The 22,638-nt window shown below is 46.6% G+C and overlaps 1 long non-coding RNA gene across 1 annotated transcript in view; it reads right to left on the bottom strand.

Annotated features, from left to right (window-relative positions):
• Positions 1–1,736: 1,736 nt before the first annotated feature.
• LOC134932179 (uncharacterized) overlaps positions 1,737–22,638 on the bottom strand; it is a 41,442-nt gene continuing 20,540 nt past the window's right edge. Inside the window, exons 2-3 of the long non-coding RNA XR_010179255.1 lie at positions 2,127–3,111; positions 1,737–2,017 (exon numbers count right to left, since the gene is read on the bottom strand). This is a non-coding gene — a long non-coding RNA (uncharacterized LOC134932179). The remainder of the gene's footprint in view (positions 2,018–2,126; positions 3,112–22,638) is intronic.

Genomic DNA, 22,638 nt, shown 5'->3' with positions numbered 1-22,638 from the left:
TTCCAGGTTTAGTGATGAAAGTAAATTAAATGACCTGGTATTGGAGATGAGGTCAGACGAGGCCCCTCTGGTGCTTGATGAATGGGCAGTCCGGCGGTGCCTGCGTTCGGTGGTGCCTGGTAGGGCTGCTGGTCCGGACGGCATCCAGGGTAAAGTTATTAAAGAATGTTGTGAACAGCTTAGTTGGATTTTTACATTAATTTTTAATCTATCATTAGCACACTGCTTAGTTCCAAGCAGTTTTAAGGCAACTACCATTATCCCGATTCCAAAATGTGGGGTACCAAAAAGTTTAAATGATTATAGACCAATAGCCCTGACTCCTTGATAATTAAATGTTTTGAACGTTTGGTGCTGGGTCATATCAAGGCTCACTTTCCGGTGGGCTTTGACCCTTTTCAATTTGCCTATAGGGCAAATCGATCTACGGATGATGCTGCAGTGACTATGTTACATCATATACATACTCATTTGGAAGGAAACACCTATATAAGAATCTTATTTGTTGATTTTAGCTCCGCTTTTAATACTATTGTGCCCAATTCTTTAGTTTTTAAAGTTGTCCAGGTTGGGCCTAAACAGTTCTACTTGTAAGTGGTTGCTCCACTTTTTATCGGATAGGCCTCAGGTTGTTAAATTGGGGGGGTTTAACTTCGGGGGAAGTGGTGTTGAATGTAGGTGTTCCACAGGGATGTGTCCTGAGTCCACTACTATATTCATTATTTACCCACGACTGTGAGTCTACATCCGATTCAGTAAAAATTGTTAAGTTTGCGGATGATACCGCTATTGTGGGTTTAATAAGCAATGAGAATGAGACTGCATATAGAAAAGAGGTCGTTAGTTTATTAGAGTGGAGCAGGGTGAATGGTTTAATTTTAAATACATCTAAAACCAAGGAGATGATTATTGATTTTAGGAAACGAAATAGTGCCCCAAAGTCTCCTGTTCTTTTGGATGGAATAGGTATTGAGCAGGTGGAGTCTTTTACATTTTTAGGCATTTTTATTTCAAATTCTGTCTTGGTCATTTAACTCAAATTTTTTGATAAAGAGAGCGCAGCAACGTCTTTTCTTTTTGAGGAAATTAAAATCTGCTAGTGTGAGTAAAGGGACCTTGGTAAATTTTTATCGTAGTGTTGTGGAGAGTGTACTGACCTACGGGATTGTCGCATGGTTCGGAAATTGTACTGTTGCAGAACGAAAGGCCCTGGATCGGGTGGTTAGGACAGCGGGTACAGCAATTGGTGTCAGGTTGCCCAGTATTTATGAGATATATGAAAAGAGGATCCTTAAGAAATCTATGGCCATTTTGGGGGACCCTAGTCATCCAAACTACCCAATCTTTTCAAGATTGCCATCAAATAGACGCTTTAGGGCTGTCTACTCACGCACAAAGAGGCTGCATAATAGCTTCTTTCCGAGCGCAGTACGCATGCTAAATTGTTAAAATGTTTCAATCTTAGGCCTTGAAATGTAACTTGCTGCACGTTTATGTTATGTGATATGGTTTTGCTTGATTTTTTTCGTTGACATCCCTTGGTGTTTGTTAATGACAAGATATATATATATATATATAGATATATAGATATATATATATATATATAAAACAAAAAATCAACCCTAATATCTTGCGCTATACCTCTAGTCTCAAACCAACAAGAAATACCCTCTGTCAGATAAGGTATTAAAAGTAGATTACAAATAGAAATGGATTCTCGTGGGAGCCAATATGCCTTTTGTATGACAATAATTAAAAGTTTTTATTGTACAGAAACAAACGATATTTATCCTAAGCGTTCGTTACTGACACAACCTTCTAAAAATTCATATAAAACAATATTACAATCTTATACATAAATTACAGTTGGATGTGAGGATTTTACAGCCAGGTGATCACAGTCAGAACTCGAAATGGATGTATCTCCAACCAGATGTTTGTGATAAGGACTTTGTTAACCAGACGTTGCAAAACCCAACGCGTTTCGTCCGTTAGGACTTCATCAGGGGTTTGGAATCTGGATAGTTACAAATGGAAATATATAAATCATATAGTCTTCATTAATAAGATATATTATTATCCAGGTAAGTATTCCATTGAAATCTATTGTGGATTAACATACATACCAGTTCTTATAGTAGGAGTGATTACCATTGATTAGAAAGGTTTAGAATATCCAATGATTACATCCAATTCGATAAATATAATATCTGAAACATTATCGTTATAATAATCAATAAACATTATCCTTATACAAATGATAAAAGGAAGAGGGAGGGAGAGTCAAAAGAAGAGAAAAGGGAGGGAAAGTCGAAAGAATATTATGAATGTCAATATAAATCAAATAGCTCCGTATTTATCCACATAATCAACATCAATTCAGCTGATGGAAATGATACAAAGGGCAGGGTCTACAAGTATCAGAAACTACCAATAGTTATAGAACACTCCAATTAAAGTCCACATAAAACTTCAAATTCACAATATACCACACAATTATATCCACATTACAGCTCATTGTACAATACATACCTAGATAGACTTAAAAAAAAAATATATATATAAATTTGGTTGAAATTAGATGATGTTACGTTCCCTAAAAGGAATAAAGATAAAATAGTTTTTTGTCACTCAAATGATTGTTAATAGGAAATGTTCCTGTAACATCCTGTTTACCATTAAAATAACATAGATGCTACCAACAAATCAGAGAAGATATAACAACAACTTCCTCAATTGATTATAAGAAACCATGCTGATGTCAGTATTTAATGTAAGGTATTTAAGGTGATTCAAATAGAAGAACTTTTTTATCCCAAACTAATTAATAAATGATGTCTTTAATCTAACATGCAATGGGGAGTGGTATATTCAATCAATCATTAGAGAGCCAATTAAGTTCACAGCTGTAATTTATAACCAGCAAGAATAACTTTTTAACATCTGAAATACTAATCTTAACATCATATGGTATTTAATATTTGCACTAAATTAGTCTGGTTCTTACCTATTTTCAATCAAGAATGGTGGAACCTTATAGTCTACCTCTGTTTATACATGTCACCAAACAGAGAACTTAGGAAAATTTCAAATCCTGAACGAAACTATTCCCTGTGGACAAGTAAATCTAAATCAGTATATTACAATCATACTAAAATTAAGTAGTTACTCTTAAATTAAGGAATCCATTCATCTAATAAATTTTCAAAAAGACCATCCAATAACTAAGTTCCAAATATACAATTATAGTACTCAAACTTACTTTTTACAGGAACAAGTGCAACCTCACTGAATCCCAACTACAGAATGAGAGGCAATATAAGGACATCCCTTTATAGCTCCCTTGATATTACATCACTTCCTGCTGGCTGATTAATTAATTTATTATTAGTTAGTGATGTGTTAAGACCTCATAGTACTATGTGGAATGCCATTCTTACTGGTTACCTAACAGATCCCCTAAATGATGTCTTTAATCTAACATGCAATGGGGAGTGGTATATTCAATCAATCATTAGAGAGCCAATTAAGTTCACAGCTGTAATTTATAACCAGCAAGAAGAACTATTTAACATCTGAAATACTTAACCTCATATATATATATATATATATATATATATAATATATATATATATTGCCTATAATGGCCAACGTTTCGGTGCTGCAAGCACCGTTTTCAAGGCAGGCATGAGCACTTAACAATTTGACAAATTGTTAAGTGCTCATGCTTGCCTTGTGGTATTGTGACCACACCATTTAAATAAAAAAATAATTTTTTTTTTAATTTAAATGGTGTGGTCACAATACCACTGGCACCGCGGATGTATGAGTGCTGTGGTTTCTTGCCTATTGTTTATATAAAATTTTTGTGGTCGCACTTTTTCTTGCACCCCTATTGTCCATATGTAAATTAAATGTTAAGAAATTCCCCAGGTGTTTATTAACTGATATACTTGGGTGTGGTTCCTGTCTCTTTAAAAGAGTGAGACAGGGCCTAAACCCATGATAGAAGCATACCGTGGGGTTTATTTACTAAGGTCCCGATTTTGACCGAGATGGTGTTTTTTCTTCAAAGTGTCATCTCGGGAATTTACTAAACTCAAATCACGGCAGTGATGAGGGCATTCGTATTTTTTTGGAAGTCCAAGGAAAAAAATACGAATGAATACACCATCGGTCAAATACGCCTGGAATTTGGTAGAACTCGGTCATTTACTAAAAAGTGCAATTCACAAACACTGCCGACAATAGCCAAACACTGCCGTGAAAAAATACAAATCGAGAAAAAAATAAGAATTTACTTACCGGTAATTCTCTTTCTCGTAGTCCGTAGTGGATGCTGGGAACTCCGTAAGGACCATGGGGAATAGCGGGCTCCGAAGGAGGCTGGGCACTCTAGAAAGATCTTAGACTACCTGGTGTGCACTGGCTCCTCCCACTATGACCCTCCTCCAAGCCTCAGTTAGGTACTGTGCCCGGACGAGCGTACACAATAAGGAAGGATTTTGAATCCCGGGTAAGACTCATACCAGCCACACCAATCACACCGAACAACTCGTGATATGAAAACACAGTTAACAGCATGAAACGATAGAGCCTCTCAACAGATGGCTCAACAATAACCCGATTTAGTTAACAATAACTATGTACAAGTATTGCAGATAGACCGCACTTGGGATGGGCGCCCAGCATCCACTACGGACTACGAGAAAGAGAATTACCGGTAAGTAAATTCTTATTTTCTCTAACGTCCTAGTGGATGCTGGGAACTCCGTAAGGACCATGGGGATTATACCAAAGCTCCCAAACGGGCGGGAGAGTGCGGATGACTCTGCAGCACCGAATGAGAGAACTCCAGGTCCTCCTCAGCCAGGGTATCAAATTTATAGAATTTTGCAAACGTGTTTGCCCCTGACCAAGTAGCTGCTCGGCAAAGTTGTAAAGCCGAGACCCCTCGGGCAGCCGCCCAAGATGAGCCCACCTTCCTTGTGGAATGGGCATTGACAGATTTAGGCTGTGGCAGGCCTGCCACAGTATGTGCAAGCTGAATTGTACTACAAATCCAACGAGCAATAGTCTGCTTAGAAGCAGGAGCACCCAGCTTGTTGGGTGCATATAGGATAAACAGCGAGTAAGATTTTCTGACTCCAGCCGTCCTGGAAACATATATTTTCAGGGCCCTGACAACGTCTAGCAACTTGGAGTCCTCCAAATCCTTAGTAGCCGCAGGCACCACAATAGGCTGGTTCAGGTGAAACGCTGACACCACCTTAGGGAGAAACTGGGGACGAGTCCTCAATTCTGCCCTATCCATATGAAAAACCAGATAAGGGCTTTTACATGATAAAGCCGCCAATTCTGACACTCGCCTGGCTGATGCCAGGGCCAATAACATGACCACTTTCCACGTAAGATATTTCAGATCCACGGTTTTTAGTGGCTCAAACCAATGTGATTTCAAGAAATTCAACATCATGTTGAGATCCCACGGTGCCACAGGAGGCACAAATGGGGGCTGAATATGCAGCACTCCTTTCACAAACGTCTGAACTTCAGGTACTGAAGCTAGTTCCATTTGAAAGAAAATCGACAGAGCCGAGATTTGTACTTTAATGGAGCCTAGTTTTAGGCCCATATTCACTCCTGCTTGCAGGAAATGCAGAAATCGACCTAGTTGAAATTCCTCTGTTGGGGCCTTTTTGGCCTCGCACCATGCAACATATTTCCGCCATATGCGGTGATAATGTTTTGCCGTAACATCTTTCCTGGCTTTAATAAGCGTAGGAATGACTTCCTCCGGAATGCCCTTTTCCTTCAGGATCCGGCGTTCAACCGCCATGCCGTCAAACGCAGCCGCGGTAAGTCTTGGAACAGACAGGGACCCTGCTGTAGCAGGTCCTGTCTGAGCGGCAGGGACCAAGGGTCCTCTGAGATCATCTCTTGAAGTTCCGGGTACCACGCTCTTCTTGGCCAATCCGGAACCACGAGAATTGTGTTTACTCCTCGCTTTCTTATTATTCTCAGTACCTTTGGTATGAGAGGTAGAGGAGGGAACACATACACTGACCGGTACACCCACGGTGTCACTAGGGCATCCACCGCTATCGCCTGAGGGTCTCTTGACCTGGCGCAATACTTCTCTAGTTTTTTGTTTATGCGGGATGCCATCATGTCCACCTGTGGACGACCCCATTGATTTACAATCATTTGGAAGACTTCTGGATGAAGTCCCCACTCTCCCGGGTGGAGGTCGTGCCTGCTGAGAAAGTCTGCTTCCCAGTTGTCCACTCCCGGGATGAACACTGCTGACAGTGCTAGTACATGATTCTCCGCCCATCGGAGAATTTTTGTGGCTTCTGCCATCGCCGTCCTGCTTCTTGTGCCGCCCTGTCGATTCACATGGGCGACTGCCGTGATGTTGTCTGACTGGATCAGCACCGGCTGGTGTAGGAGCAGGGATTTTGCTTGACTTAGGGCATTGTAAATGGCCCTTAGTTCCAGAATATTTATGTGAAGGGCAGTCTCCTGACTTGACCATAGTCCCTGGAAATTTCTTCCCTTTGTGACTGCCCCCCAGCCTCGTAGGCTGGCATCCGTGGTCACCAGGACCCAGTCCTGTATGCCGAATCTGCGGCCCTCCAGAAGATGAGCACTGTTCAGCCACCACAGAAGAGACACCCTGGTTCGTGGAGACAGGGTTATTAAACGATGCATCTGAAGATGCGATCCGGACCACTTGTCCAACAGGTTCCACTGAAAGATTCTGGCATGGAATCTGCCGAATGGAATTGCTTCGTAAGAAGCTACCATCTTTCCCAGGACCCGCGTGCAGTGATGCAACGATACCTGTTTTGGTTTTAGGAGGTCTCTGACTAGAGAAGACAACTCCCTGGCTTTCTCCTCCGGGAGAAACACTTTTTTCTGGGCCGTGTCCAGAATCATTCCCAGGAACATTAGACGTGTCGTGGGGACCAGCTGTGACTTTGGGATATTCAGAATCCAACCGTGCTGGCTCAGCACTTCCTGAGATAGTGCTACTCCCACTAACAACTGTTCCTTGGATCGTGCCTTTATTAGGAGATCGTCCAAGTATGGGATAATTAAAACTCCCTTTTTTCGAAGGAGTATCATCATTTCCGCCATAACCTTGGTAAATACCCTCGGTGCCGTGGAGAGTCCAAACGGCAGCGTCTGGAATTGGTAATGGCAATCCTGTACCACAAATCTGAGGTACTCCTGGTGAGAATTGTAAATGGGGACATGCAGGTAAGCATCCTTGATGTCCAGGGATACCATGTAATCCCCCTCGTCCAGGCTTGCAATAACCGCCCTGAGCGATTCCATCTTGAACTTGAATTTTTTTTTTTTTTTTATGTATGTGTTCAAGGACTTCAAATTTAGAATGGGTCTCACCGAACCGTCCGGTTTCGGTACCACAAATAGTGTGGAATAGTAACCCCGGCCTTGTTGAAGTAGGGGTACCTTAATTATCACCTGCTGGGAATACAGCTTGTGAATTGCCGCTAGCACTGCCTCCCTGTCTGAGGGAGCAATCGGCAAATCGGATTTTAGGAAACGGCGGGGTGGAATCGCCTCGAATTCCAGCCTGTATCCCTGAGATACTATTTGAAGGATCCAGGGATCCACCTGTGAGCGAACCCACTGATCGCTGAAATTCCTGAGGCGGGCCCCCACCGTACCTGGCTCCGCTTGTGAAGCCCCACCGTCATGCGGCGGACTTGGAAGAGGAAGCGGGGGAGGACTTTTGTTCCTGGGAACCTGCTGTTTGCTGCAGCCTTTTTCCCCTGCCTCTGCCTCTTGACAGAAAAGACCCTCCTTTTCCCCGCTTATTTTTCTGGGATCGAAAGGACTGAACCTGATAAAATGGCGCCTTCTTAGGCTGTGAGGGGACATGGGGTAAAAATGCTGACTTCCCAGACGTTGCTGTGGAAACTAGGTCGGAGAGACCATCCCCAAATAATTCCTCCCCTTTATAAGGCAAAACTTCCATGTGCCTTTTGGAATCTGCATCTCCAGTCCACTGGCGAGTCCATAAGCATCTCCTAGCAGAGATAGATAGTGCACTTACTTTAGATGCCAGCCGGCAGATTTCCCTCTGTGCATCTCTCATGTATAAGACTGAGTCTTTTATATGGTCAATTGTTAACAGGATCGTGTCTCTGTCTAGTGTGTCAATATTTTCTGACAGGTTATCTGACCATGCAGCGGCAGCACTGCACATCCAAGCTGACGCAATTGCTGGTCTGAGTATAATGCCTGAGTGTGTATATACAGACTTCAGGATCGCCTCCTGCCTTCTATCAGCAGGTTCCTTAAGGGCGGCCGTATCCTGGGACGGTAGTGCCACCTTTTTTGACAAACGTGTGAGCGCTTTTATCCACCCTCGGGGGTGTTTCCCAACGTAACCTATCCTCTGGCGGGAAAGGGAACGCCATTAGTAATTTCTTAGGAATCACCAATTTCTTATCAGGGGAAGCCCACGCTTCTTCACACACTTCATTTAATTCATCTGACGGGGGAAAAACTACAGGTAGTTTTTTCTCCCCAAACATAATACCCTTTTTTGTGGTACCTGGATGTAAATCAGAAATATTTAACACCTCTTTCATTGCCTCAATCATGCAGCGAATGGCCTTAACGGGCATTAAATTTGACTCATCGTCGTCGACACTGGCGTCAGTATCCGTGTCGACATCTACTTGTGCCACCTGAGATAACGGGCGTTTTAGAGCCCCTGATGACTTTTGAGACCCTTGGACAGGCACGAGTTGAAGACTCGGCTGTCCCACAGTCGGCATGTCGTCAAATTTTTTATGTAAGGAGTCTATACGTGCACTCATTTCTTGCCATAATACCATCCACTCAGGTGTCTGCCCCGCAGGGGGTGACATCTCTGCTAAAGGCATCTGCTCCCCCTCCACATCATTATCCTCCTCAAACATGTCGACACAGCCGTACCGACACACTCCACACACACAGGGAATGCTCAAATAGAGGACAGGACCCACAAAAGCCCTTTGGGGGGACAGAGTAAGAGTATGCCAGCACACACCAGAGCGCTATATATATACACAGGGACTAACTGAGTTATGTCCCTAATAGCTGCTTATACTGTATACAGTGCCAATTTTGTGCCCCCCCCCCCTCTCTTTTCCCTCTTACTGTACTGTAGAAATGCAGGGAAGAGCCAGGGAGCTTCCTTCCAGCCGAGCTGTGAGGGAAAAATGGCGCCAGTGTGCTGAGGAGATAGGCTCCGCCCCTTTTTCGCGGCCTATTCTCCCGCTTATTTTGGGATTCTGGCAGGGGTATTTACCTCATATATAGCCCCAGGGGCTATATATTGAGGTATTTTAGCCAGCCAAGGTGTTTTTATTGCAGCCTCAGGGCGCCCCCCCCCAGCGCCCTGCACCCTCAGTGACCGGAGTGTGAAGTGTGTATGAGGAGCAATGGCGCACAGCTGCAGTGCTGTGCGCTACCTTGGTGAAGACAGGATGTCTTCATGCCGCCGATTTTCCGGACCATCTTCCTGCTTCTGGCTCTGTAAGGGGGACGGCGGCGCGGCTCCGGGACCGAACATTAAGGCTGGGCCTGCGGTCGATCCCTCTGGAGCTAATGGTGTCCAGTAGCCTAAGAAGCCCAATCCGGCTGCAAGCAGGCGAGTTCGCTTCTTCTCCCCTTAGTCCCTCGCTGCAGTGAGCCTGTTGCCAGCAGGTCTCACTGAAAAAAACAAATTCTAAGACTATAACTTTCTAAGAGCTCAGGAGAGCCCCTAGTGTGCATCCAACCTCGGCCGGGCACGAAATCTAACTGAGGCTTGGAGGAGGGTCATAGTGGGAGGAGCCAGTGCACACCAGGTAGTCTAAGATCTTTCTAGAGTGCCCAGCCTCCTTCGGAGCCCGCTATTCCCCATGGTCCTTACGGAGTTCCCAGCATCCACTAGGACGTTAGAGAAATAAGAATTTACTTACCGATAATTCTATTTCTCGTAGTCCGTAGTGGATGCTGGGGACTTAGTAAGGACCATGGGGAATAGCGGCTCCGCAGGAGACTGGGCACAAAAGTAAAGCTTTAGAACTACCTGGTGTGCACTGGCTCCTCCCCCTATGACCCTCCTCCAAGCCTCAGTTAGGATACTGTGCCCGGACGAGCGTACACAATAAGCAAGGATTTTGAATCCCGGGTAAGACTCATACCAGCCACACCAATCACACCGTACAACTCGTGATCTAAACCCAGTTAACAGCATGATAACAGAGGAGCCTCTAGAAAAGATGGCTCACTACAACAATAACCCGATTTTTTGGTAACAATAACTATGTACCAGTATTGCAGACAATCCGCACTTGGGATGGGCGCCCAGCATCCACTACGGACTACGAGAAATAGAATTATCGGTAAGTAAATTCTTATTTTCTCTAACGTCCTAAGTGGATGCTGGGGACTCCGTAAGGACCATGGGGATTATACCAAAGCTCCCAAACGGGCGGGAGAGTGCGGATGACTCTGCAGCACCAAATGAGAGAACTCCAGGTCCTCCTCAGTCAAGGTATCAATTTTGTAGAATTTTACAAACGTATTTGCTCCTGACCAAGTAGCTGCTCGGCAAAGTTGTAAAGCCGAGACCCCTCGGGCAACCGCCCAAGATGAGCCCATCTTCCTTGTGGAGTGGGCATTTTTCTAGATTTTTGGCTGTGGCAGGCCTGCCACAGAATGTGCAAGCTGAATTGTACTACAAATCCAACGAGCAATAGTCTGCTTAGAAGCAGGAGCACCCAGCTTGTTGGGTGCATACTCCTGGAAATATATATTTTCAGGGCCCTGACAACGTCTAGCAACTTGGAGTCCTCCAAGTCCCTAGTAGCCGCAGGCACCACAATAGGTTGGTTCAGGTGAAACGCTGAAAACACCTTAGGGAGAAACTGAGGACGAGTCCTCAATTCCGCCCTGTCAGAATGGAAAATCAGATAAGGGCTTTTACAGGATAAAGCCGCCAATTCTGACACGCGCCTGGCCCAGGCCAGGGCCAACAGCATGACCACTTTCCATGTGAGATATTTTAACTCCACAGATTTAAGTGGTTCAAACCAATGTGACTTTTGGAACCCAAAAACTACATTGAGATCCCAAGGTGCCACTGGAGGCACAAAAGGAGGCTGTATATGCAGTACCCCTTTTACAACGTCTGAACTTCAGGGACTGAAGCTAGTTCTTTTTGGAAGAAAATGGACAGGGCCGAAATTTGAACCTTAATGGACCCCAATTTCAGGCCCATAGACACTCCTGTTTGCAGGAAATGTAGGAATCGACCCAGTTGAATTTCCTCCGTCGGGCCTTACTGGCCTCGCACCACGCAACATATTTTCGCCAAATGCGGTGATAATGTTTTGCGGTTACATCCTTCCTGGCTTTGATCAGGATAGGGATGACTTCATCCGGAATGCCTTTTTTCCTTCAGGATCCGGCGTTCAACCGCCATGCCGTCAAATGCAGCCGCGGTAAGTCTTGGAACAGACAGGGTCCTTGCTGGAGCAGGTCCCTTCTTAGAGGTAGAGGCCACGGATCCTCCGTGAGCATCTCTTGAAGTTACGGTTACCAAGTCCTTCTTGGCCAATCCGGAGCCACGAATATAGTGCTTACTCCTCTCCATCTTATCAATCTCAGTACCTTGGGTATGAGAGGCAGATGAGGGAACACATACACTGACTGGTACACCCACGGTGTTACCAGAGCGTCTACAGCTATTGCCTGAGGGTCCCTTGACCTGGCGCAATACCTGTCGAGTTTTTCCCAACGGTTTATAATCATGTGGAAGACTTCTGGGTGAAGTCCCCACTCTCCCGGGTGGAGGTCGTGTCTGCTGAGGAAGTCTGCTTCCCAGTTGTCCACTCCCGGAATTGCTGACAGTGCTATCACATGATTTTCCGCCCAGCGAAGAATCCTTGCAGCTTCTGCCATTGCCCTCCTGATTCTAGTGCCACCCTGTCTGTTTACGTGGGTGACTGCCGTGATGTTGTCCGACTGGATCAACACCGGCTGACCTTGAAGCAGAGGTCTTGCTAAGCTTAGAGCATTGTAAATGGCCCTTAGCTTCAGGATATTTATGTGAAGTGATGTCTCCAGGCTTGACCATAAGCCCTGGAAATTCCTTCCCTGTGTGACTGCTCCCCAGCCTCGCAGGCTGGCATCCGTGGTCACCAGGACCCAGTCCTGAATGCCGAATCTGCGGCCCTCTAGAAGATGAGCACTCTGCAACCAACACAGGAGGGACACCCTTGTTCTTGGTGACAGGGTTATCCGCTGATGCATCTGAAGATGCGACTCGGACCATTTGTCCAGCAGGTCCCACTGGAAAGTTCTTGCGTGGAATCTGCCGAATGGGATTGCTTCATAGGAAGCCACCATTTTACCCAGAACCCTTGTGCATTGATGCACTGAGACTTGGCTCGGTTTTAGGAGGTTCCTGACTAGCTCGGATAACTCCCTGGCTTTCTCCTCCGGGAGAAACACCTTTTTCTGGACTGTGTCCAGGATCATCCCTAGGAACAGAAGACGAGTCGTCGGAACCAGCTGCGATTTTGGAATATTGAGAATCCAATCGTGCTGCCGCAACACTACCTGAGATAGTGCTACACCGACCTCCAACTGTTCCCTGGATCTTACCCTTATCAGGGAATCGTCCAAGTAAGGGATAACTAAAATTCCCTTCCTTCGAAGGAATATCATCATTTCGGCCATTACCTTGGTAAAGACCCGGGGTGCCGTGGACCATCCATACGGCAGCGTCTGAACTGATAGTGACAGTTCTGTACCATAAACCTGAGGTACCCTTGGTGAGAAGGGTAAATTTGGACATGAAGGTAAGCATCCTTGATGTCCCGAGACATCATGTAGTCCCTTTCTTCCAGGTTCGCAATCACTGCTCTGAGTGACTCAATCTTGAATTTGAACCTCTGTATGTAAGTGTTCAAAGATTTTAGATTTAGAATCGGTCTCACCGAGCCGTCCGGCTTCGGTACCACAACAGTGTGGAATAATACCCCGTTCCCTGTTGCAGGAGGGGTACCTTGATTATCACCTGCTGGGAATACAGCTTGTGAATGGCTTCCAAAACTGTCTCCCTGTCAGAAGGAGACATCGGTAAAGCCGACTTTAGGAAACGGCGAGGGGGAGACGTCTCGAATTCCAATTTGTACCCCTGAGATATCACCTGAAGGATCCAGGGGTCTACTTGCGAGTGAGCCCACTGCGCGCTGAAATTCATTGAGACGGGCCCCCCACCGTGCCTGATTCTGCTTGTAAAGCCCCAGCGTCATACTGAGGGCTTGGCAGAGGCGGGAGAGGGTTTCTGTTCCTGGGAACTGGCTGATTTCTGCAGCCTTTTTTCCTCTCCCTCTGTCACGGGGCAGAAATGAGGAACCTTTTGCCCGCTTGTCCACGAAAAGACTGCGCCTGATAATACGGCGTCTTCTCATGTTGAGAGGCGACCTGGGGTACAAACGTGGATTTCCCAGCTGTTGCCGTGGCCACCAGGTCTGAAAGACCGACCCCAAATAACTCCTCCCCTTAATAAGGCAATACTTCCAAATGCCGTTTGAAATCCGCATCACCTGACCACTGTCGTGTCCATAACCCTCTACTGGTAGAAAAGGACAACGCACTTAGACTTGATGCCAGTCGGCAAATATTCCGCTGTGCATCACGCATATATAGAAATGCATCTTTTAAATGCTCTATAGGCAAAAATATACTGTCCCTATCTAGGGTATCACTATTTTCAGTCAGGGAATCCGACCACGCCAACCCAGCACTGCACATCCAGGCTGAGGCGATTGCTGGTCGCAGTATAACACCAGTATGTGTGTAAATACATTTTAGGATACCCTCCTGCTTTCTATCAGCAGGATCCTTAAGGGCGGCCATCTCAGGAGAGGGTAGAGCCCTTACAAGCGTGTAAGCGCTTTATCCACCCTAGGGGGTGTTTCCCAACGCACCCTAACCTCTGGCAGGAAAGGATATAATGCCAATAACATTTTAGAAATTATCAGTTGTTATCGGGGGAAACCCACGGATCATCACACACCTCATTTAATTTCTCAGATTCAGGAAAACTACAGGTAGTTTTTCCTCACCGAACATAATACCCCTTTTTGGTGGTACTCGTATTATCAGAAATGTGTAAAACATTTTTCATTGCCTCCATCATGTAACGTGTGGCCCTACTGGAAGTCACATTTGTCTATTCACCGTCGACACTGGAGTCAGTATCCGTGTCGGCGTCTATATCTGCCATCTGAGGTAACGGGCGCTTTAGAGCCCCTGACGGCCTATGAGACGTCTGGACAGGCACAAGCTGAGTAGCCGGCTGTCTCATGTCAACCACTGTCTTTTATACAGAGCTGACACTGTCACGTAATTCCTTCCAACAGTTCATCCACTCAGGTGTCGACCCCCTAGGGGGTGACATCACTATTACAGGCAATCTGCTCCGTCTCCACATCATTTTTCTCCTCATACATGTCGACACAAACGTACCGACATACAGCACACACACAGGGAATGCTCTGATAGAGGACAGGACCCCACTAGCCCTTTGGGGAGACAGAGGGAGAGTTTGCCAGCACACACCAGAGCGCTATATATATACAGGGATAACCTTACATAAGTGTTTTTCCCCTTATAGCTGCTGTATCTTTAATACTGCGCGTAATTAGTGCCCCCCCCTCTCTTTTTTAACCCTTTCTGTAGTGTAGTGACTGCAGGGGAGAGACAGGGAGCTTCCCTCCAACGGAGCTGTGAGGGAAAATGGCGCCAGTGTGCTGAGGAGATAGGCTCCGCCCCCTTATCGGCGGCCTTATCACCCGTTTTTCTATGTATTCTGGCAGGGGTTAAATGCATCCATATAGCCCAGGAGCTATATGTGATGCATTTTTTTGCCATCCAAGGTGTTTATATTGCGTCTCAGGGCGCCTCCCCCCAGCGCCCTGCACCCTCAGTGACCGGAGTGTGAAGTGTGCTGAGAGCAATGGCGCACAGCTGCAGTGCTGTGCGCTACCTTGTTGAAGACAGGACGTCTTCTGCCGACGATTTTCCGGACCTCTTCTGGCTCTGTAAGGGGGCCGGCGGCGCGGCTCTGGGACCCATCCATGGCTGGGCCTGTGATCGTCCCTCTGGAGCTAATGTCCAGTAGCCTAAGAAGCCCAATCCACTCTGCACGCAGGTGAGTTCGCTTCTTCTCCCCTTAGTCCCTCGATGCAGTGAGCCTGTTGCCAGCAGGTCTCACTGAAAATAAAAAACCTAAAACTAAACTTTTCACTAAGCAGCTCAGGAGAGCCACCTAGTGTGCACCCTTCTCGTTCGGGCACAGAAATCTAACTGAGGCTTGGAGGAGGGTCATAGGGGGAGGAGCCAGTGCACACCAGGTAGTTCTAAAGCTTTACTTTTGTGCCCAGTCTCCTGCGGAGCCGCTATTCCCCATGGTCCTTACGGAGTCCCCAGCATCCACTTAGGACGTTAGAGAAAGTGCTAAAATAAAACAGACCTGCTTTTTTTTTACCGTGTTCTGAGAGGCATGCACGGATCCATGAGATCCGTGCATGTTTATCAGTGGGAAGGGGTAAGAAAGTGTTAAATTTGCAAAAAAAAAAATGCGTAGGGTCCCCCCTCCTAAGCAAAACCAGCCTCGGGCTCTTTGAGCCGGTCCTGGTTGAAAAAATATGGGGAAAAAAGTGACCGGGGTTCCCCCATATTTAATCAACCAGCACCGGGCTCTGCGCCTGGTCCTGGTTCCAAAAACACGGGGGACAAAAAGCGTAGGAGTCCCCCGTATTTCTGAAACCAGCACCGGGCTCCACTAGCCAGATACATAATGCCACAGCCGGGGGACACTTTTATATTGGTCCCTGCGGCCCTAGCATTACATACCCAACTAGTCACCCCTGGCTGGGGTACCCTGGAGGAGTGGGGACCCCTTCAATCAAGGGGTCCCCCCCCCTCCAGCCACCCAAGGGCCAGGGGTGAAGCCCGAGGCTGTCCCCCCCATCCAAGGGCGGCGGATGGGGGGCTGATAGCCTTTTTGTTAAAATTTGAATATTGTTTTTAGTAGCAGTACTACAAGTCCCAGCAAGCCTCCCCCGCAAGCTGGTACTTGGAGAACCACAAGTACCAGCATACGGTGGAAAACCGGGCCCACTGGTACCTGTAGTACTACTACTAAAAAAATACCCCAATAAAAACAGAAGACACACATCTTGAAAGTAAAAGTTTAATACATACATCCACACCTCCAAACATACATACTTACCTATGTTCACACGAGGGTCGGTCCTCTTCTCCATGTAGAATCCATGGGGTACCTGTTTGAAAAATTATACTCACATAATCCAGTGTAGTTCGGTCCTCTTCTGTTCTATTTGTAATCCAGGTACTTTGCAAAATAAAAAAACGGATACACGACCACGCACTGAAAGGGGCCCCATGTTTTCACATGGGACCCCTTTCCCCGACTGCCAGGAACCCCCCCCTGACTTCTGTCTAAGAGGGTTCCTTCAGCCAATCAGGGAGCGCCACGTTGTGGCACCCTCCTGATTGGCTGTGTGCTCCTGTAGTGTATGTCAGGTAGCACATGGCAGTGATACAATGTAGCGCCTATGCGCTCCATTGTAACCAATGGTGGGAACTTTGTGGTCAGCGGTGAGGTTACTTTCGGTCAACCGCTGACCACAAAGTTCCCACCATTGGTTACAATGGAGCGCATAGGTGCTACATTGTATCACTGCCGTGTGCTGCCTGACATACACTACAGGAGCACACAGCCAATCAGGAGGGTGCCACAACGTGGCGCTCCCTGATGGGCTGAAGGAACCCTCTTAGACAGACGTCAGGGGGGGTTCCTGGCAGTCGGGGAAAGGGGTCCCATGTGAAAACATGGGGCCCCTTTCAGTGCGTGGTCGTGTATCCGTTTTTTTATTTTGCAAAGTACGTGGATTACAAATAGAACAGAAGAGGACCGAACTACACTGGATTATGTGAGTATAATTTTTCAAACAGGTACCCCATGGATTCTACATGGAGAAGAGGACCGACCCTAGTGTGAACATAGGTAAGTATGTATGTTTGGAGGTGTGGATGTATGTATTAAACTTTTACTTTCAAGATGTGTGTCTTCTGTTTTTATTGGGGTATTTTTTTAGTAGTAGTACTACAGGTACCAGTGGGCCCGGTTTTCCACCGCATGCTGGTACTTGTGGTTCTCCAAGTACCAGCTTGCGGGGGAGGCTTGCTGGGACTTGTAGTACTGCTACTAAAAACAATATTCAAATTTTAACAAAAAGGCTATCAGCCCCCCATCCGCCGCCCTTGGATGGGGGGGGGACAGCCTCGGGCTTCACCCCTGGCCCTTGGGTGTCTGGAGGGGGGGGCCCTTGATTGAAGGGGTCCCCACTCCTCCAGTGTACCCCGGCCAGGGGTGAATAGTTGGGTATGTAATGCCAGGGCCGCAGGGACCAATATAAAAGTGTCCCCCGGCTGTGGCATTATGTATCTGGCTAGTGGAGCCTGGTGCTGGTTTCAGAAATACGGGGGACCCCTACGCTTTTTGTCCCCCGTATTTTTGGAACCAGGACCAGGCGCAGAGCCCGGTGCTGGTTGATTAAATATGGGGGAACCCCGGTCACTTTTTCCCCCATATTTTTTCAACCAGGACCGGCTCAAAGAGCCCGAGGCTGGATTTGCTTAGGAGGGGGGACCCCACGGATTTTTTATTTTTTTATTTTAACAATGTATTATTTTTTACGAAAGGTGCACAATGAAGCCCAGTACGGATCTCGCAGATCCGGCCGAGAGTCATTGTGTTAAAGTCGGCAGTGTTTTACAATTCACTCAAGTAAAACAATGCCAAACAATACGAATGACATCGACATCGGTAAATACGAAAATGCAGAATACGACAGCTTAGTAAATTAGTCGTAATAAATTTAAAAACTTGCAATTTTAAACTTTCAATGTCATTCGTGATTGAAATTTACCCTCATTCGGAAAAATACGAATTTTAGTAAATATACCCCCGTGTATTTAAAATCCAAAAGATGCCTGAGAGCAATGCTCAGATTTGTGAAAGTCAGTGTAGGGACTGACCAAATGGGAATGGCCGTGAAGTGGCTGGTCAGCTTAACAAACTATTGCAATATTTTGGAACTAACATTCCCTGAATTCAGATGAATTAGTTTGAAGTGTTAATATTAGGTGAGTGCTGAATTTGTATGATTTTTTATGTATGTATGTATGTATGTATGTATGTATGTATGTATGTATGTATGTATGTATGTATGTATGTATGTACCAGCATAACTCTGGAGTGCCTGAAGCAATATACACCAAATTTGATACACATATGACTAACAATCTGGAACAAAATACTGTGGGGTAAGACACCCCTAGGGGTGGGAAGTGGGTGACATGTAAAAATAGGATTTTGATAACCTACTGGTAAATCCTTTTCTCCTAGTCCGTAGAGGATGCTGGGGACATCAAGACCATGGGGTATAGACGGGATCCGCAGGAGACATGGGCACTCTAAAGACTTTTCATTTGGTGTGAACTGGCTCCTCCCTCTATGCCCCTCCTCCAGACCTCAGTTGTATGAACTGTGCCCAGGGAGACTGACATTTCGAGGAAAGGAATTACTTAACTAGTGGTGAGATATCTACCAACTCACACCCTCAACCATGCCACACACATGGCATAACACACGCCAACAGGCATGAACTAATTGCAGCAACATGCTGAAACCAAGATAACACAACTTGTGTAACTGTAATAACTAAACTGCAGGTAAAGTACGCACTGGGACGGGCGCCCATCATCCTCTACGAACTAGGAGAAAAGGATTTACCGGTAGGTTATCAAAATCCTATTTTCTCATACGTCCTAGAGGATGCTGGGGACGACATCAAGACCATGGGGTCTATACCAAAGCTCCAGTACAGGCGGGAGACTGCGGATGACCCTGCAGAACCGATTGACCAAACTTTAGGTCCTCATCGGCCAAGGTGTCAAACTTGTAGAACTTAGCAAATGTGTTTGACCCTGACCAAGTAGCTGCTCGGCAAAGTTGTAATGCGGAGACCCCCCGGGCAGCCGCCCAGGATGAGCCCACCTTCCTAGTGGAGTGGGCCTTTACCGACGTCGGTAACGGCAATCCAGCCGTAGTATGAGCTTGCTGAATCGTATTTCTAATCCAACGTGCAATAGTCTGCTTGGAAGCAGGACAGCCAATCTTGTTGTGATCATACAGGACAAACAGAGCCTCTGTTTTCCATATACGAGCTGTTCTAGCAACATAGATTTTCAAAGCTCTAACCACATCTAGAGACTTTGAATCAGTGAATGTGTCAGTAACTACTGGCACCACAATAGGTTGGTTTATGTGAAAAGCAGAAACCACCGTAGGAAGAAAATGTTGTTGAGTTTGCAACTCTGCCCTATCTTCATGGAAAATCAGGTAAGGGCTCTTGTGAGACAAGGCCCCCAATTCAGACACCCGCCTTGCGGATGCCAATGCCAAAAGCATCACCACTTTCCAAGTGAGAAACTTCAACTCTATCTTTTGTAGAGGCTCAAACCAATCCGATTGAAGGAACTGCAATATCACGTTAAGGTCCCATGGTGCCACTGGAGGCACGAATGGAGGCTGGATGTGCAGAACCCCTTTCAAGAAGGTCTGAACCTCTGGAAGAGAGGCCAATTGTTTTTGGAAGAACACTGACAAGGCCGAAATCTGGACCTTGATTGATCCCAATCGTAGGCCCGCCTCCACACCATCCTGCAAAAAATTGAGAAAACGTCCTAAGTGAAACTCTTCTGAAGGAGCCTTCTTGGATTCACACCAAGACACACATTTTCTCGTTACTCCCTTTATAAGTAACGAATAAGGGCGGGGGTGACCTCCTTAGGAATACCCTTCCTAGCTAGGATACGGCGCTCGACAGCCATGCCGTCAAACGTAGCCGCAGTAAGTCTTGGTACACACACGGCCCCTGCTGCAGCAGGTCCTCCCGAGGAGGAAGAGGCCGAGGATCTCCTATGAGTAACTGCTGAAGATCTGGGTACCAAGCCCTTCTTGGCCAGTCTGGGGCAATGAAGATTGCTCGAACCCTTGCCTTTCTTATGATCCTGAGTACTTTTGGGATCAGCAGAAGTGGAGGGAAAACATACATTGACGGAAACACCCACTGGGTCACCAGTGCATCCACTGCTACTGCTTGAGGGTCTCTCGACCTGGAACAGTATCTCTGAAGCTTCCTGTTGAGACGAGATGCCATCATGTCTACTTGAGGAAATCCCCAAAGACTTGTCAGCTCTGCGAAGACTTCTTGGTGGAGGCCCCAATCTCCTGGATGGAGATCGTGTCTGCTGAGGAAGTCTGCTTCCCAGTTGTCTACTCCTGGAATGAATATTGCCGACAGAGCTTCTAGATGTTTTTCTGCCCAGCAGAGGATTTTTGTCGCCTCTGCCATTGCCACTCTGCTTTTCGTTCCGCCCTGCCTGTTTATGTATGCGACTGCTTTTACATTGTCCGCCTGGATCTACACGGGACGGTCTTGAAGAAGATGTACCGCTTGTTGAAGGCCGTTGTAAATGGCTCTTAGCTCCAGAACGTTTATGTGAAGGCAGCCTTCCTGTTGTGACCAACGTCCCTGGAAGTTTTCTCCATGAGAGACTGCTCCCCAGCCTCGGAGACTTGCATCCGTGGTTTCTAAGACCCAGTCCTGAATCCTGAACCTGCGTCCCTCTAGCAGGTGAGAGCTGTGCAACCACCCTAAGAGCGAAATCCTGGTTTTTGACGACAGGATTATCTTTCTGTGCATGTGTAGGTGTGACCCCGACCATTTGTCCAACAGGTCCCACTGGAATACTCTGGCATGGAACCTGCCAAACTGTATGGCCTCGTAGGCCGCCACCATCTTCCCCAACAACCGAATGCACTGATGGATCGACACACTTGATGGTTTCAATATCTGTTTTACCATTTTCTGGATTTCCAGAGCCTTTTCCAGCGGAAGAAATACTCTCTGAACTTCTGTGTCCAGAATCATCCCGAGGAAAGACAACCTTGTCGTCGGTTCCAACTGTGACTTTGGGTAATTTATGATCCACCCGTGTTGTTGGAGTATTGACAGGGAGAGGGATATGTTTTGTAATAACTGCTCCCTGGATCTCGCCTTTATCAGGAAGTCGTCCAGATAAGGGATTATATTGACTCCTTTCTGACGAAGGAGGACCATCATTTCCGCCATCACCTTGGTGAATACCCTCGGCGCCGTGGAGAGACCGAAAAGTAACGTCTGGAATTAGTAATGGCAATCCTGAATCGCGAATCTCAGATAAGCCTGGTGAGGAGGATAAATGGGAACATGCAGGTAAGCATCCTTTATGCCCACCGACACCAATTAGTCCCCCTCCTCCAGACTGGCAATCACCGCCCGAAGTGATTCCATCTTGAACTTGAACCTTTTCAGGAAGAAATTCAGATCTTTTAGATTTATGATCGGTCTGACCGAGCCGTCCGGCTTCGGAACAACAAAGAGGCTTGAATAAAAACCCCGCCCTTGTTGTGACAACGGTACCGAGATTATGACCTGGTCTTGACATAATTTTTGGATTGCCGCTGTTACTGCTTCTCTCTCTGGCAGAGAAGCTGGCAAGGTCGATTTGAAAAATCGGCATGGGGGAACGTCTTGAAACTCTAGTTTGTATCCCTGGGATACTATTTGCAACACCCAAGGGTCCAGGCCAGACAGAATCCAATCCTGGCTGAAGAGTTTGAGACGTGCCCCCACCCGAGCGGCCTCTCGCAAGGGAGTTCCAGCGTCATGCTGGGGATTTGGCAGAATTAGGGGTAGACTTTTGCTCTTGGGAACCTGGAGCCGGTGTGGGCTTCTTTCCCCTTCCCCTACCTGCAATGAAGGGGGAACCTCTCGTCTTTTTGTATTTATTGGGCCGAAAGGACTGCATTTGCGGGTGATAGGTCTTTTTTGCCGGTGCAGGCGCAGAGGGCAAAAATGTTGACTTACCTGCGGTAGCCGCCGATACTAACGCATCCAGGCCATCGCCAAATAAGGCCTCACCTTTATATGGGAGAGCCTCCATGTTTCTTTTGGAATCTGCATCCGCGTTCCACTGGCAATTCCATAAGGCCCGCCTAGCTGATACTGCCATGGTAGCGGCTTGTGAACTCAAGAGTCCAATATCCTTCATTGCTTCCAGCATGTAGGCGGCAGCGTCCTTGATATTCCCTAACTTAAGGAGTATCTCATCTTTATCAATCGTGTCAATTTCTGATGACACGCTTTCTGACCATTTTTCAATAGCGCGACTCACCCATGCGCAGACAATAGTGGGTCTGAGCAGTGTACCGTTAGTAACATAAATGGATTTCAATATCGTTTCCATTTTGCGGTCTGCCGGCTCTTTAAGAGAAGCCGTGCCAGGAGCAGGGATAATTACCTTCTTTGTCAACCTGGAAAGTGCACTGTCTAACACAGGGGGTGACTCCCATTTTTTCCTGTCTTCAACCGGGAAAGGATAAGCTATGTGAATCCTTTTGGGAATACGAATTTT

This window comes from Pseudophryne corroboree, chromosome 6 (genome assembly GCF_028390025.1).
Source record: "Pseudophryne corroboree isolate aPseCor3 chromosome 6, aPseCor3.hap2, whole genome shotgun sequence".
Lineage (NCBI taxonomy): Eukaryota > Metazoa > Chordata > Amphibia > Anura > Myobatrachidae > Pseudophryne > Pseudophryne corroboree.
The sequence above is the reverse complement of the archived record's forward strand: the minus strand, read 5'-3'. Positions and strand labels throughout refer to the sequence as shown.